Raw genomic sequence first — 15136 nt, forward strand, 5'->3', positions numbered from 1 at the left:
TCGACTTCATCAAATTCGGGTATATAAGCAAAATCTTGACTAAGATCGAAGACACGTTCGCCATCACGACCACCACCACGATTTGAAGATGATGCCATTGATTGTAGAGAAAGTAGAATTTAAATAAATATATATTTGAGATATAATTATAGAGAAATTAAAGTAGATCGGAATTGTAAGAAAATTGTTGTGTCAAAATAATGAAAACTATCTAGTATTTATAGTAAATTTTAGGGTTTAATACATTAGACAGACACGTTCAACGGCTACTGCTTGGCACAAATGCAAACGACTACAATTGGCACAAATGCAAACGGCTACAAAATTGTAGACGTGGTCAATTTTAATTTTTTTTTAAAAAAATATGTTTTCTGATTGGGGGCCAAAAAATGACAAAACACATTGCCCCTGACTGGGGGCCAAACAATTGACCAATGGCTATCAATTGTAGCCTGGCATTTTTTACTTTTTTTCTTTTTTTTTTTTTTAAATTTTACCGGTTCCGGATCCGGATCCGGGTCGGATCCGGATTTGTCCAGGTCCGGTTTAGGAACCGGAACCGGATGAATCGGTTCATAAAATTATGAACCGGTTCAATCCACTAATTAATGGATTGGCCCCGGTTCCGGGTCCAGTTCTGCCATACCGGATCCGGTTCCGGGTTCTATGGGTCGGGTCCGGTTCGGTTCCGGGCCGAACCGGCCCGTTAAGCATGCCTATTCCGAACTGCACAGACTCTTGGAGCTCTCTAATCATTTCTCAGTACCCTGAATCCGATTTTCTACTTATTTAACCCAAACGAGGATTCTTTAATCATGCTCTGACCATTTAAACATGTTTAGGTAGTTTATTATCTTAAACAAAAAATCGGATTACTACATAAATTCAGTATTTTTTTTAATACGATAACCTCATTATACCAAAATTTGATATTTTTTTCTACCCCAATACATAGTTTATTTTTCGCGTCCATTTGATTTTACATTTATGTTCTCAAAGGTTGATGATTAGTTTCTTTCAATTAATGGTCGGGGCATTTTCTTGAGAAAAAGGCGTGCGCATGTGTGTGTGTGTATATATATATCTTAAGTGGAGAGAAAATGTTTTTTTGTCTCATTAACTTGTCCATTTTTTTGGTTTTGCTCATTAACTTTTCAATGTTTGATTTTGGTGCACTAACTTTTAGTTTTTGATTATTTTGGTTCAATTGATGACGTGTCAGCTTGAAATGTCATCACTTTCCGATGCCACGTCAGCATTTTCCGGTGCTACGATAGCGGTTGGACCAAAATAGGCAAAAATTAAAAGTTAGTGTACCAAAACCAAACTTTGAAAGTTATTAATGGATCCAAACTAAAAAATGGACAAATATATAGACCAAAGAAACTATTTTTCCTTAAATGAAAGACGATTGAACTAAAAATAACACGATAATTTTATTCGTATATATACATATGAAATGGAAGACAATTAAACTAAACTTGAAGGATGACATCTAATTTTATTCGAACCTCTTTATTTATACGCACACACAAACACTAAAAGGAACACAATTAAACTAATTGCCTAAAAAGATATACGATAATTAATGTCTACATAAATGGATTTATTCGATCCTAATTAAAGTTTATTCTCATGATTTCCAAATCCTAATAGTTCTCAAACATCATCATCGAAGCCGAAGTCATTGCTTAGTTCATTTGGTCCCGCGGGATTGATTTGTGAGCCAGTACTCATTAATAATCCCTCTTCGTCCCCTTTAGCATCAACAAACGGGATATCGCCGTATCAAGAAAATTGCTCCACCAACGAATACATAATTCGTTGGCTTCTTGTGAAGACGACAGTGACTGTAATTTTTTTATATTATTATTGTTGTTGTTATCGTTGTTGTTTGATTGACGGTCGTGATCCGTGACCTATCAGTCCCCTGGATGATCATGGATCATTAGGGTAGAAAAGTTACGGGGTCGGGGCCGGATGATGTTTGTCTTTGTGATTTTTTTCTGGATTGGTACAGCTTGTCCCTTTTGATCTCCTCCTGATTTCTTCTCCATCCGGGTGTTCCAAAAGTTCTTTACATCATTTGCTGTTCTTCCGGGGATTCTTCCAGCAATCAACGACCATCTGTTCACGTTTTTTGTTTAGATATTAAACTTAAATATATATATATATATATAGCGGATCCATGACGTCAGATTTGGAAGAGCACATATTAAGTGACGACAATATGCGGCGTTGTCGAAACTATCAATTTCCAGAAAAAGACTATTAGTTTCGCTCTTTTGATTTGTGATCTATGTGTTATTTTTCAAAACTTTTTGAATATGTAGAAAGAAAAAAAATTAAAAAAATTTATGTACGAGAGCCACAAAGACCTGTCACTATTAACGAAATCAAATTTTAACTTAATAAAAATCTTAATTTTTTGTGTCATTTTATATTTTATTTTTAAATTTTAATTTAAGTTGAGAATTTTTTTTATACAAATTTTTTTTAAAAATTCAATTTAAGTTCATAAGTTTTTTTTAAACTAATTTTTTAGAACTTTTTCAATACGAAAAAGTGAGTTCAAATAAAATTTTAAAAATAATTTTTTAGTTTTATAAGAAAAACTCACCCTTAACGGGTTGAGTAGACGCTACCCGCAGGGTAGTGCCCTGCGAGTGATGTGGCGGCTCATGATTGGTCAAAATCAGTGAGCCCCACATGGGACCCATTATTTTTGACCAATCATGTGGTTACACGTCACCCGCAGGGCACTACCCTGCGGGTGGCATGTACTAAACCCCCTTAACGTTTATTCATGGAAAAAAAAGTAATTCAATTTAATAAGGCTTAATATAGACATTAAAATTGCCTCAATCATTAAAATTGACTGTAATTCAATTTAATAAGGCTTAATATAGACAATAAAATTGCTCCAATCATTAAAATTGACTCAATTAAAAAAGATTGAATTAAAATGTGTCAATTAATCCACGAGCCCAAGACAAATAAATAAAAAAATTTGAAAAAAAAAAATCCAACTTAAGGCAGAGAGATTCGAACCGTGTGTCTCCTAAAAATTCATATATTTATATATATATAATACTAAAAGATTTTAAAATTTTCGGGGCCTTCCCCGATCATCATATAGCTTTGCCCATATATATATATATATATATATATATATATATATATAGAGTTTCTTTCAAGTGCATATAGTTTTGATCCCACCCACCCTAGGGTGGTGCATGGAGTTCCACGTGCACCCGTTCCCAAAACAACTACGATTGCCTTGAAATTTTCACGTTAGGATCGTCTGTGGGCAGATCTATATGAGGATATATATATATATATATCGAGACGATCCCAACGTGAAAATTTCAAGACAATCGTAGTTGTTTTGGGCACGGATGCACGTGGAACTCCAAGTACCTTAGGATTTGTGGGATCAAAACTCTATATATATATATATATATATATATATATATATATATGAAATCCCAATTCGCAAAACCGAATTCTTGAGTCAATCACGCGTCTTACAATTAATTGCATGCATGGAGAACTTGCCTGTTGCCTAATAGCTTATGAAGCCTTATCAAGAGATCAATCTCATCTTTTGTAAAGTTGCCTCTTGTGATATTTGGCCTAAGATAGTTCAACCATCTCAGCCTGCAACTCTTCCTGCATCTATTCAACCCCGCAGAAATTTTATTTACGAAAACTAATTAGCTTTACAAATTAGAAACTCATTATCATTCGAGATGATGATTGTATAATTGAAAGATCTCAAATGTGATCATATATAGTTATTTTAGTGTATATATGTGCTTGTGTTTCAGTGATTTGGCAGCCTGGCCGGATGATATATATTTGAAGTTAATCTTGATCGACGATATCGTTGTAAATTTTCGACAATATAGCTAGGTACCTGTTCTAAGCTGGACAAGATGCCATCTTCCTTCTCCAAACTGTTGGACACATTTCTTGGGAAGAACATGATCTTCTTCTTTAGACCAAGCGCCTTTCCTTACTCCTAAAGCATTGCCCCTTTCCTATTCAATATATAAGAGTTCGAAATGCTGGGGAAAATACTTATAATTGCGACAAATTGATTTAATGCAAATGAATATAATAATTGGCTAATGATAAATAATATTTGGACTCAACTCGCAAATATTTGCGAGCACTGGCCCACGGCCACAACTTGGGTTCTGGACCAATCTGAAATCCTCTCATATCAGTAGAGAGTGTAGAGTAAGTACGAGTAGGGGTGGAAATGGGTCGGGACCCGTTTCGTAAATCCCCTACCCAACTCCCGTTCCGAAAAGAATCGGAAAACTTTTTTTTCTCCCGATCCCGTACCCGAAACATTTCGGGACCCGACTATTCGGGATCCTGAATGTTCGGGATCCCGTCAGGTAGGGAGAGAAAATCTCGAATTTTTTTCCATATTCAAGATTTCGTTCAAAAAATAATAAAAATGTGATAATTTTATTAAATATACTATTTAGAAACTTATATTTATAAATAAAAATAAATATTCAACTTAAAACATATAATATTAAAATATTCCGGATAATATTTCAAAATTTTGTTAAGAGAAAAAATGTATCGGATAATTATTAATAAAATGTTCGGATACAATTACTAAATAAAATTTGGTAAATAGATTTTCAAATTAATCTCTTGAGTCTTTTTCTACATATTTGTTCAAATTAGATAATTATAAATATGAATTAATTAAATTATTAATTTAATTTTTAAAAAAATTACACAAAAATAAAATGGCATTTCGTGATTTTACAATTTGATGGTCAAAACAATAAAAATTATGCGAATTAAGTCCACAATTAAGTGTTATATGAGTTGAAACCTAATAATATTTAGCTTATTATATTAATAAAATATATTATTATATTATTTCGGGACGGGTCGGGAATCCCGTCGGGATAAGGTTTTATTCCCGCTCCCGATATTAATCGGGATGGGAAAAATTCCGAAAGTTCGGGTCGGAAAAATTTCGGGTTGAGATTTTTTCGGGACGGGAATGAGATGGGATTCGGAGAGGGTCGGGATTTCGGGAATTTTTGCCACCCCTAAGTACGAGTCAACTTGACTCATAGAAAAGTTTTATTTCCATACATATATGTAATATATAATTTTAATTATTTTTTATTGAAATGCGAGCATGCAGTCAAAAAATACTGATATGACATCTAAAATTGCTCATCTATAAATACTCAACGAAGTCATCAAAAGTAAAATTTACCCTCAATTTTCGCGTAAATTAAATGCCTACAAATCAGATCTACAAAAAAAAAAAAAACAAAAGGAGGTTCTATTTTATTTGAACTCGCAATGGCTACGTGTTTTGATGCTATTTTATTTGAGCTATTTTCAGATTTGTTTTGGTCCATGTTTTCTTTCTGTTTTTAAGCGATTTTTTGATTTTTATTGTGTTTCAAATATGTTTTTACGCGATTTGGAAATAATATGGATATATTTTCCTGTTTTAATCTTTTTAAGTATATATCTATGTGCCAAATTCTACCTTACCCTCTAATGATGAACAATTTCAACCTATTGTACATCTTTAGGTAAAATCGTGTTACATTTGATATATGTTGGTTAAGGTATATTTAGGGACTAGGGAGTGTCCGCAATCATTTCATGGATTTATTATTATTTTTTTTTGAGAAAGTGACTTTGGCTTAAAAAAAAGTCAGTTTTGTATAATTTTTAAACCTAAATTTTGCGTTAGTTTTTGCTTAATTTAATTAAAATGTAAAAGCTGTTGGATGTTGATTTTGCTTCTGCAAAATTGCTTATGGTAAAAATTTAGTATTAAAATTAATCACTTATTTATCAAACAATACACACTTCATATTTTTCTCAGTCCTTCATATTCTAAAAATTTAATCTTTACTCAAATTATTGAACAAAATAATAATTAAAAAAAAACCATGATGAAATTCAAGTAAAAATAAATATATAGTTATTAACCTCATGTGAAATATTATGGATAAATATATAGTTACCCATTTTCATATTTACAATAAAAGATAATATTTTTCGCGTAAAAAAACACTTTTATGGCAACACAAATGAGATATCCGTTTAACAAAATTAACCCGTGAGATCGCATATCATATCATATGAATTTTTGTGTTTAAATTTAAGCCAAGCAAGAATGACATAGCAAGATAATATTTCAAACTGTTTCGGTTGAGATCGAAAGAAATTAATTAATATATATAGAGTCATTGGAGTGTTATAATTCATTCAACTATTCATTATGGTATTTTTCGACGACGACAAAATTACCTTTCACGAAATTGATAGTTCATAAGGTTTGCAAAAATGGGGGTTGGATTATAATATCTGCCATAAAAATGTTAATAATTTATGCATATAATTTTGAAAACAAAAGCATCACACCCTGAATACAGTGAACGCATGCGGTCGCTAGTAACGACAATAATAATATGTTAAAACCTTCCAATATATGCATATATGGATCAGATCTACGGATAAAATTTTATGCATAATTATTTATGAGATGTAAATAACATCTTTTCAAATAGATTAATCTCATATACATAATTATTTATGAGATGTAAACATAATCTTTTCGTAGAGTTTTGATGTTTCAAGTTCTCAAAATTGGATCTATTCACCCATGCATCTTTCAATATAATTCTTGATCAGCTTAGTCAATTTTTAATCGAGATTACTGATATGATATTGCACATAATAAGTAGTCAAGTCAGTTCATAATGCAAAAATAAAAAATAACATACTAGAATGAAATTTTAGAAAATAGAAAAAAAAACACAAAAAACATTTAAAATATTCACGGGATTCCCTCAAGCAAGATGTCAAATTAAGACCCTCGGTTTGAGATTCGAGAGAGTTGAGTTTGTAAACAAATACGATTTAGATACACAGACACATTATTCAACTAATAATTATTACACGTTAAGAAGTTATTTCGAAGACTGTGAAATTTTGGTAACGCATTCATATGCTATTCATATATATACTATTCAATAATGCAACAGTCCTTAAACTAACTAACTCGATCATTTTAATAGATTGACAAAACTACCGATTATCTGCTTTTATTCAATAAAAATGATTATAAAAACTTGTTTGTAAACTCTAAGATGAATAATTTATTTGTTAAAAATCTAAGAAATTACTTAATTATGTTAAAATATATACACGCAAATTGTCACGTGCTTGAATCACTAGTATATATATTTATATGCAGATATTGGAGAATCATGAAAGTATATTACAAAACGTTGGGAGAATATAAAATAATTGAGTCCCCAAAAAACAAGAGGGGGCATCACATAAATGCATGTGGGGTCCAATGGTTGTGGTGCAGCAAGATCGATGTGGCATGATTGTTAAAAATGTATGATTCCAAGAATGTTTTGGTATATATGAAAATTAGAATGAGTTCTTAGACAACATATTTATTTAAAGATGAATTTATCTCAATGGTAAGGCTTGCACGCCCCGATCGGATGAATTTATAATCAAGATGATCATTGTCAAATTTCTCCTGAAATTTTCTAATTATAATTAGGAAAAATTGTTTTTTAGTCATGTATGTTTGTCACTTTGCGATTTTGGTCTTGTATATTTTTAGATTTTAGTTTTAGTCCGCTATCTTTATTTATTTATTTATTTATTTTGGCAATTTTAGTCATTTTTCTAATTTGGTGTTGATGTGGTACCAATACAGTGCTGATGTGGAGCTGACGTGTATAGTGCCACGTAATCATTTTCGAATAAAATGGACTGAAATTGCCAAAAATCAAAACATACGAGACTAAAACTGAAATATGAAAAACATAGAGGACCGAAATCGCAAAATGACAAACTTAAAGAACCAAAATTGCAGTTTTTCCTTATAATTATAACAGGACTTTTAATTTTACTACCTTCAAAATGAGTGGACCACAGTCCTATTGTCATTGTTCCATAAAGTTATTTTGAAAACTCCTACACTCGATCATCCTGGAGCACGCGACATGCCCAAGAGTGGGGGGCCTATGATGGGTTACGACCCACATTTATTATCTCATGTAATTAGACTCCTGTTACATGTCTACTGGCAGACTACTCCGAAAACTCTTACTACTCTCGACCATCTTTACTCAACAAGACATGTCCGAGAGTGGGGGGCTTATGATGAGTTATTACCCAATTTGACTTTCTCCTGGGCCCAAGCCCAGTGACTCAATTTATTTGGGTCTCATATTATTTAGTTATTTATTTGGACACTTTATCAAGACCCATAAATTCTAAAAAGCTCATAAGAGGCTCAAGCCCATGAAACTCTCCGACTATCTATAAATAGCTCAAGTCACCTCATTATTAAGGTACACATTTTTTTTAGCACTATAACGTTCTACTCTCGATTATTATTCCTTGAGTAATCACTGACTTGAGCGTCGGAGCGCCTTCGCGGAAATCCTCCCGGATCCTCTGACATTATTTTGTGATGTAGGAACAACCCATTGAAGATCTCGACTGAGAACCTACAAGAAATTGTTGATACTTCGGATTTTGCGGAAGCAACGTGTCAGATACAAGTAAGTTTTGGCTACATGCTGAAATATTAGGTATTTAAATAATAATTTATTTTCAAAAAAATCAAAATTAATTTGATTTCACGAGTATTGAAAAAATACATCAAAATGTTGTTATTGACAATCGCCTTGTAAAAATTTGCACTGTCAGCGCCCTGCCTCGGTTCGATCGATGTCAAAATGTTGTTATTGAAAACCACTCTGTAAATAAATTTTAAAAATTTATTTATTTATTTATTATAATTTTAAAATAAATTATCTATTATTATAATTTTTAGTTTTAATATTTATTTTTCGTTATACTAATTTTTATATCCGCGTACACACATGATATATTTGATTTAAAATTAATAATATGAAACCCAACAATTGATTTTATTTTATTTTATTTTATTTTATTTTATTTTATTTTATTTTTAAGAGTTGATTTTAGTATTTTTAAATTGAACTAAATTTTATAATTAATTTAAATTTGCAAGGTTTCGCCCTATTAAACTTTCATATTTATGTAGTAAATTTTAATTTTAACAAATGTTTATTTTATGTACTAAGTATAATTTAAATTTCTACAATTATACTTTCAAATTTAAATTATATATATGTGAGATTTTTTTATTGTGTTTAAATTTAAATTTAATCTAAAATTTAGTTTATTTTAAAAATATTAAAATCAACTCTTAAAAATAAAATAAAATCAAATCAAATCAATTACTGAGTTTCATATTATTAATTTTAAATAAAATATATCATGTGTGTACGCGGATATAAAAATTGGTATAAAGAAAAATAAATATTAAAAATAAAAAAATATAATTAATAGATAACTTATTTTAAAAATTGGAGTAAGCATGAGATCAAGAATCATCAATCTATAGTTTTAAAACTATTTTTTAGTTCAGGTATTATAATTTGAGTTATTATTTATTATATTAAATTCTTAATCATTATTTAAAAAAAATCAATTGATGCATATAAAATATTTTTATTTAGGACGACTATCTAATTTTCATTAATCTAAAATTTGTTAAGTATTCAATAACTTAAATATGCACAGATGGATTAAATGTACACTGGGTTCTAAACATATATATATAATATTATCTTTAAAAATTTCCTGATGAAAACGCTCTTTGTGCAATTTAATTTCCAGTAAAAAAAATGTATATAATTTGATCAAGCCATGATTGGTGTTAGAAATTTATACAGTATCAATCGATTAAAAATTTCCTTTTCTTTTTGGTAAACATTCAAAAATTTTATTTAAGAAATTGTTAGGATCAAGAGGCTATTGCTGATGAGGTAGAACAAGTAGTGAGCTAGCTGCTACTGTTCTAAAACTTGTTGCATGAAGCAGTAACTGACTGCTACTAGTCAGTTCAATAGTGTTAGTCGCTGAACTCTCGTTTCTCTTATATCTCCGAGAGTCAACCAACAAATATACGGTTATGCAGAAAAAGTCAACTGAGAGATTGAACTTGCATCAGCTGGCTTTACTGGTTGTGTACTACAAGAAAATCATGAATCAACAACACTCAAAAGACAACAGTTTTATGTCAAAACTATTGTCTTTTACATTTTGACAACAGTTTTCATTAAGCATTTTTTTAAATCAAAGACAAAAATTGTTGTCTTTGATTTAAAAAAACGATTAAAGACAACAATTTTTTCAAAAACTGTTGTATATTACCTTTTTTTAAAGGATCAAAGACAACAATTTTTAAAATATGTTGTCTTTGATTTATTTTAGAAAAAAACTAAACTAAAGATATATATATATACACATTTGTTGTCTTTGATTTATTTTAGAAAAAACAAATGTGAAGATATATATGTTAGGAATCAATCCGAAATTTAATAATCAAGAATTCACCACGCAGACGATCACACACAGATAAGAACAATAATCCCAGAAAGCAGATGAACCTAACGCACACAAATCAATCAACCAACTCACGCGAAAGCAATAAACAACACAAGTATTTACGTGGTTCGGCAAAGATTTGCCTACGTTCACGGAAGAGCAACACACACACTTTTATTAATCACCCAACAGAACAACCCAAGCTCAAGAACAGAGCTTATTACAGAGATGGACAACGAAAAACTCTCAAGCTAGATACAGACTCAATTCAAGATTTTGATACTTGAATTCTTCCCGTCACAATCTTCGCTTGTTTCTCTCCTCCGAAATCTCTCTTTTCTTCTCTTAATATATTTTGAAGAATTTGATTTTATGTTATGTTCGTTGCGGCCATCTTCCATCTGTATTTATAGAAAATTAAACCGACTTTCATCTTGGGCTTTAGGTCAACATTAACTTACGGCCCAATTACAAAGTCAACATGGTTCATCCGGATAAGCCTTCATTCATCAGTCTGATCTGCCCTCGTACATCGATCTGAATCGATCTGCCTACAAGCGTATAGCTTCTCGGACACTTCATCTGACTTCTATCCAAGTCACAGTACTCGAGCAATATATCTGCATGAACTCATCCGAAGACTTATCTGGCCATCAATTCGATCTGATCCCAGTACTCGATCTGCACCGTGAACTCATCTGAACTCCGAGCTCATCTGATCTGTACAATTCGATCCGATCTCTTCTCTATTGCCATTCAATCTGATAGAAGCATACTTCAACAATCTCTACCTTGATTCTTTCAGAAGGAATGCTGCTCTCCATCCTAGCCGCATTGGCTAATTTTCAATCACCGCATTAACTAAGTCCAAACATTTCTTGAACTTAGCATACGGCAGTGACTTTTTCATAGCATCTGCAGGGTTTTCTTCTGATGCTATCTTCACAAGGATCACATCTCCTTTTTCAATTATATCTCTGACGAAATGCATCTTCACATCTATGTGTTTCAATCGTTCGTGATAGACTTGGTGTTTCTTCAAGTGTATTGTACTTTGATTGTCACAGTGCACCATAACTTGATCTTGTTTTACACCCAACTCCGCTATCATTCCTTTCAACCACAATCCTTCCTTTATGGCCTCAGTCACAGCTATAAATTCTGCCTCAGTGGTAGAAAGAGCAACCACTGACTGTAAATTGGACTTCCAGGTGATCGCTGTGCCATAAAAGGTGAACACATAACCAGTCAACGACTTTCTCGTGTCTAAGTTCCCAGCAAAATCTGAATCCACATATCCAACTACCGGATCAATCCCATCTTGCCGTTTCTCAAATTTCAATCCCAGCCCAGTTGTGTTTATGAGATATCAAAGAATCCACTTCAAAGCTTCCCAATGATATGTTCCCGAATTAGCCATAAATCTTGACACTACACTGATTGCGTATGCCAGATCAGGCCTACTACACACCATTTCATATATGAAACTCCCCACTCCACTAGCATATGGAATACCAGCCATCTTCATCTTGTCTTCCTCACTTTCAGGTGACTGATTCGCAGATAGCTTCAAATGCTGTCCCAGAGGGGTCAAGACAGATTTTGCATGATTCATATTATACCGCAGAACAACCTTATTCAAATAGTTCTTTTGACTCAGATGAATCTCCTGTCTTTTTCTGTTTTTCACTATGTCCATGCCCAGAATTCTCTTCGCTTCACCCAGATCTTTCATCTCAAACTCTGTGTTGAGCTGTTGTTTCAAGGATGATATCTCTGTCCTACTTTTACTTGCGATCAAGATATCATCAACGTAAATTAGTAGGTACAAGATAACCTGCCCTTCATCCTTCTTCAGATAGACACATCTGTCATATTGGCTTCTCACAAAACCAATATCAATCATGAACTCATCAAACCTCTTGTTCAACTGCCTAGGACTCTTCTTTAGCCCATACAATGATTTTCTCAGTAAGCAGACTTTGTTTTGGGTTTTCTGATGTATGAAGCCCTTTGGTTGTTCCATATAAATGGTTTTTTCCAGGTCACCGTGTAGAAACGCAGTTTTCACATCCATCTTCTCAAGCTCCAAGTTGAGCTGGTTCACCAGTGCTAACATAATCCGGATGGAACAATGTTTGACCACTGGAGAATATACCTCATTAAAATCTATCCCTTCTACTTGACCAAAACCCTTTGCAACCAATCTTTCTTTATACTTGATCTGATCTGTACCAGGAGTTCCTTCCTTCTGTTTATAGATCTACTTGCATCCTAATGTCTTTTGATGCTACGGTCTGTCTACTAGCTTCCAGGTTTGATTCTTCTCAAGTGAGTTCATCTCTTCATTCATAGCTTCAATCCACTTGTTTTTCTGTTTACTCGCCATAGCTTCATCATAAGTATTTGACTCTGAATACTCCACCTCCTCTGCTACTGTAAGTGCATACCAAGCCAGATCAGCTTCACCAAACCTCTTCGGAGCTCTAATCTCCCTTCTGGTTCTGTCCCTTGCAAGATTATAAGTACTCAAATCCTCTGTTTGATCAATCGCTGTCACATCTTCATCTTGCATCTCTTCTGACTCTTTATCTGGCACAGAAGACTCCACCTCAATCGATAGTTTATTATTCACACTGATCTGACTGTCCTTTCCATCTGTATTCATTTTATATCCAAGTTTGGATTCATCAAACTTCACATCCCTGGTGTTGAAGCACTTTGGACCTCTTGACTCCAGGTTCCAAACCTTATAACCCTTCACACCATCCGGATACCCAATGAATATACATCTGACTGCCCTTGCTTCGAACTTGTCCTGTTTCAGATGAGCATATGCAAGACATTCGAATACCCTCAAGTTTGATTAGTCTGCAGGTGTTCCACTCCACTTCTCCATTGGTGTCTTGAAACCAATCGCACTGGATGGACACCTATTGACCAAATAGCACGCAGTAGATAATGCTTCTCCCCAGAAGGACTTAGGTAGAGAAGCATTGATCAACATACATCTGACCCTTTCCAGAAGAGTTCTATTCATTCTCTCTGCCAGGCCATTCTGCTGTGGTGTTCCTGCCACTGTTCTGTGTCTGGTAATGCCTTTCTCCTTACATAACTTCACGAACTTATCTGATAAGTATTCCAGCCCATTATCTGTTCTCAGGTGTTTCACTCTTCGATCACTCTTGTTCTCAACTGCCAGCAGCCATTCTCTGAACTTGTCATATGCTTCATCCTTAGTCTTTAAGATGAATATCCATACTCTCCTTGAGTAATCATCTATCAAAGACATGAAGTATCTGCCTCCACCATGAGTTTTTATCCGAGAAGGACCCCATAGATCTGAATGAATGTAGGCCAATGGTTGCTCAGTTGTGTGACTTCCTTGACCAAACGATACTCTTTTAGATTTCCCAAGAGCACAACTATCACACAGCTCAAGTGATTCGATCTTATCTCTACCTAACAGACCCTGTTTAGACAGCTCATGTAATCCCTTCTCACTTACATGTCCAAGCCTCAGATGCCATAGCTTGGTTCTGTCTTGTTGTTCCTAAATACTTTCTGTACTTTCAATAATCGTATCACCTTGTAGTACATACAGGAGGTTCCTTTTGACAACCTTCATCACAACAAGAGATCCTTTTGACACTGAGATACTGTCTGCTCCTGATTTGAATGAATATCCCTGAGCATCAAGCGTTCCCAATGATATCAAGTTTCTCTTCAACTCGGGCACATACCTCACCTTGGTGAGTACTCTGTCGATCCCATCATGCATCCTTATTCTGATATTTCCAGAGCCCTTTATCCTGCATGATTGATTATTCCCCAACAGTACCATGCCCTGATCTGATTCCTCCAATTTTTCAAACCAAGATCTTATAGGACACATGTGAAAGGAGCATCCTGAATCCAGTATCCACTCGTGGTTTTGATCACCTTTAGAAACCACCAATACTTCTGCTGAGTCATATCCATCTGTAGCTATGGCCAGAGTACCATCATCCTTGGGTTTTTCCTGTTGCTTCCCTTTCCTTTCAGGACAATCTCTTCGCAGATGTCCAACCTTTTGACAGGCATAGCACTTCATATTACCCAAGTTTCTGTTCTGGTATCTTCCTTGACTCTTCGATCTGGACTTTGGCCTGTATTTCCCACTGGATGTCCTTTTATCACTTCTGCCCCTCGCCGTAAGACCTTCTCCATGTGATTCAGTGTTTGTGTTCGATTTTCTCTGAAGTTCCTTGGATTGAATAGCAGACATAACTTCTTCCAATGTTATCGTCTGTTCTCTTCCATATAGCAAAGCATCCCTGAAATTTTCATATGCTTTAGGAAGAGCATTCAGAAGTATCAAAGCTCGATCTTCATCCTCAAGCTTTACTTCAATATTCTCCAAGTCATCCAATATCTTGGTGAATTCTTCGATCTGGTCTTCAAGATTCTTCTCATCCTTAATCACAAAGGAATACAATCTCTGTTTCATGTACAGTCGATTAGCCAGAGATTTCGTCATGTATAAATTTTCGAGTTTGAGCCACACCGCCGCTGCAGATTCTTCTCTGGCCACCTCCCGAAGAGGTCTATCTCCCAGACAGAGAATAATTGCACTGTGTGCTTTCTCGAGCAATTCATCCTTGTTCTTTATCTCATCGGACATCTCCTCCTTCTTCTT

General features: G+C 33.8%; 1 pseudogene; it reads right to left on the reverse strand.

Moving 5' to 3' along the window:
• Positions 1-1659: 1659 nt before the first annotated feature.
• LOC140877147 (uncharacterized) lies at positions 1660-13126 on the reverse strand (annotated as a pseudogene).
• Positions 13127-15136: the final 2010 nt, after the last annotated feature.

Source organism: Henckelia pumila, chromosome 2, assembly GCF_033568475.1.
Source record: "Henckelia pumila isolate YLH828 chromosome 2, ASM3356847v2, whole genome shotgun sequence".
In the NCBI taxonomy this organism is placed as follows: domain Eukaryota; kingdom Viridiplantae; phylum Streptophyta; class Magnoliopsida; order Lamiales; family Gesneriaceae; genus Henckelia; species Henckelia pumila.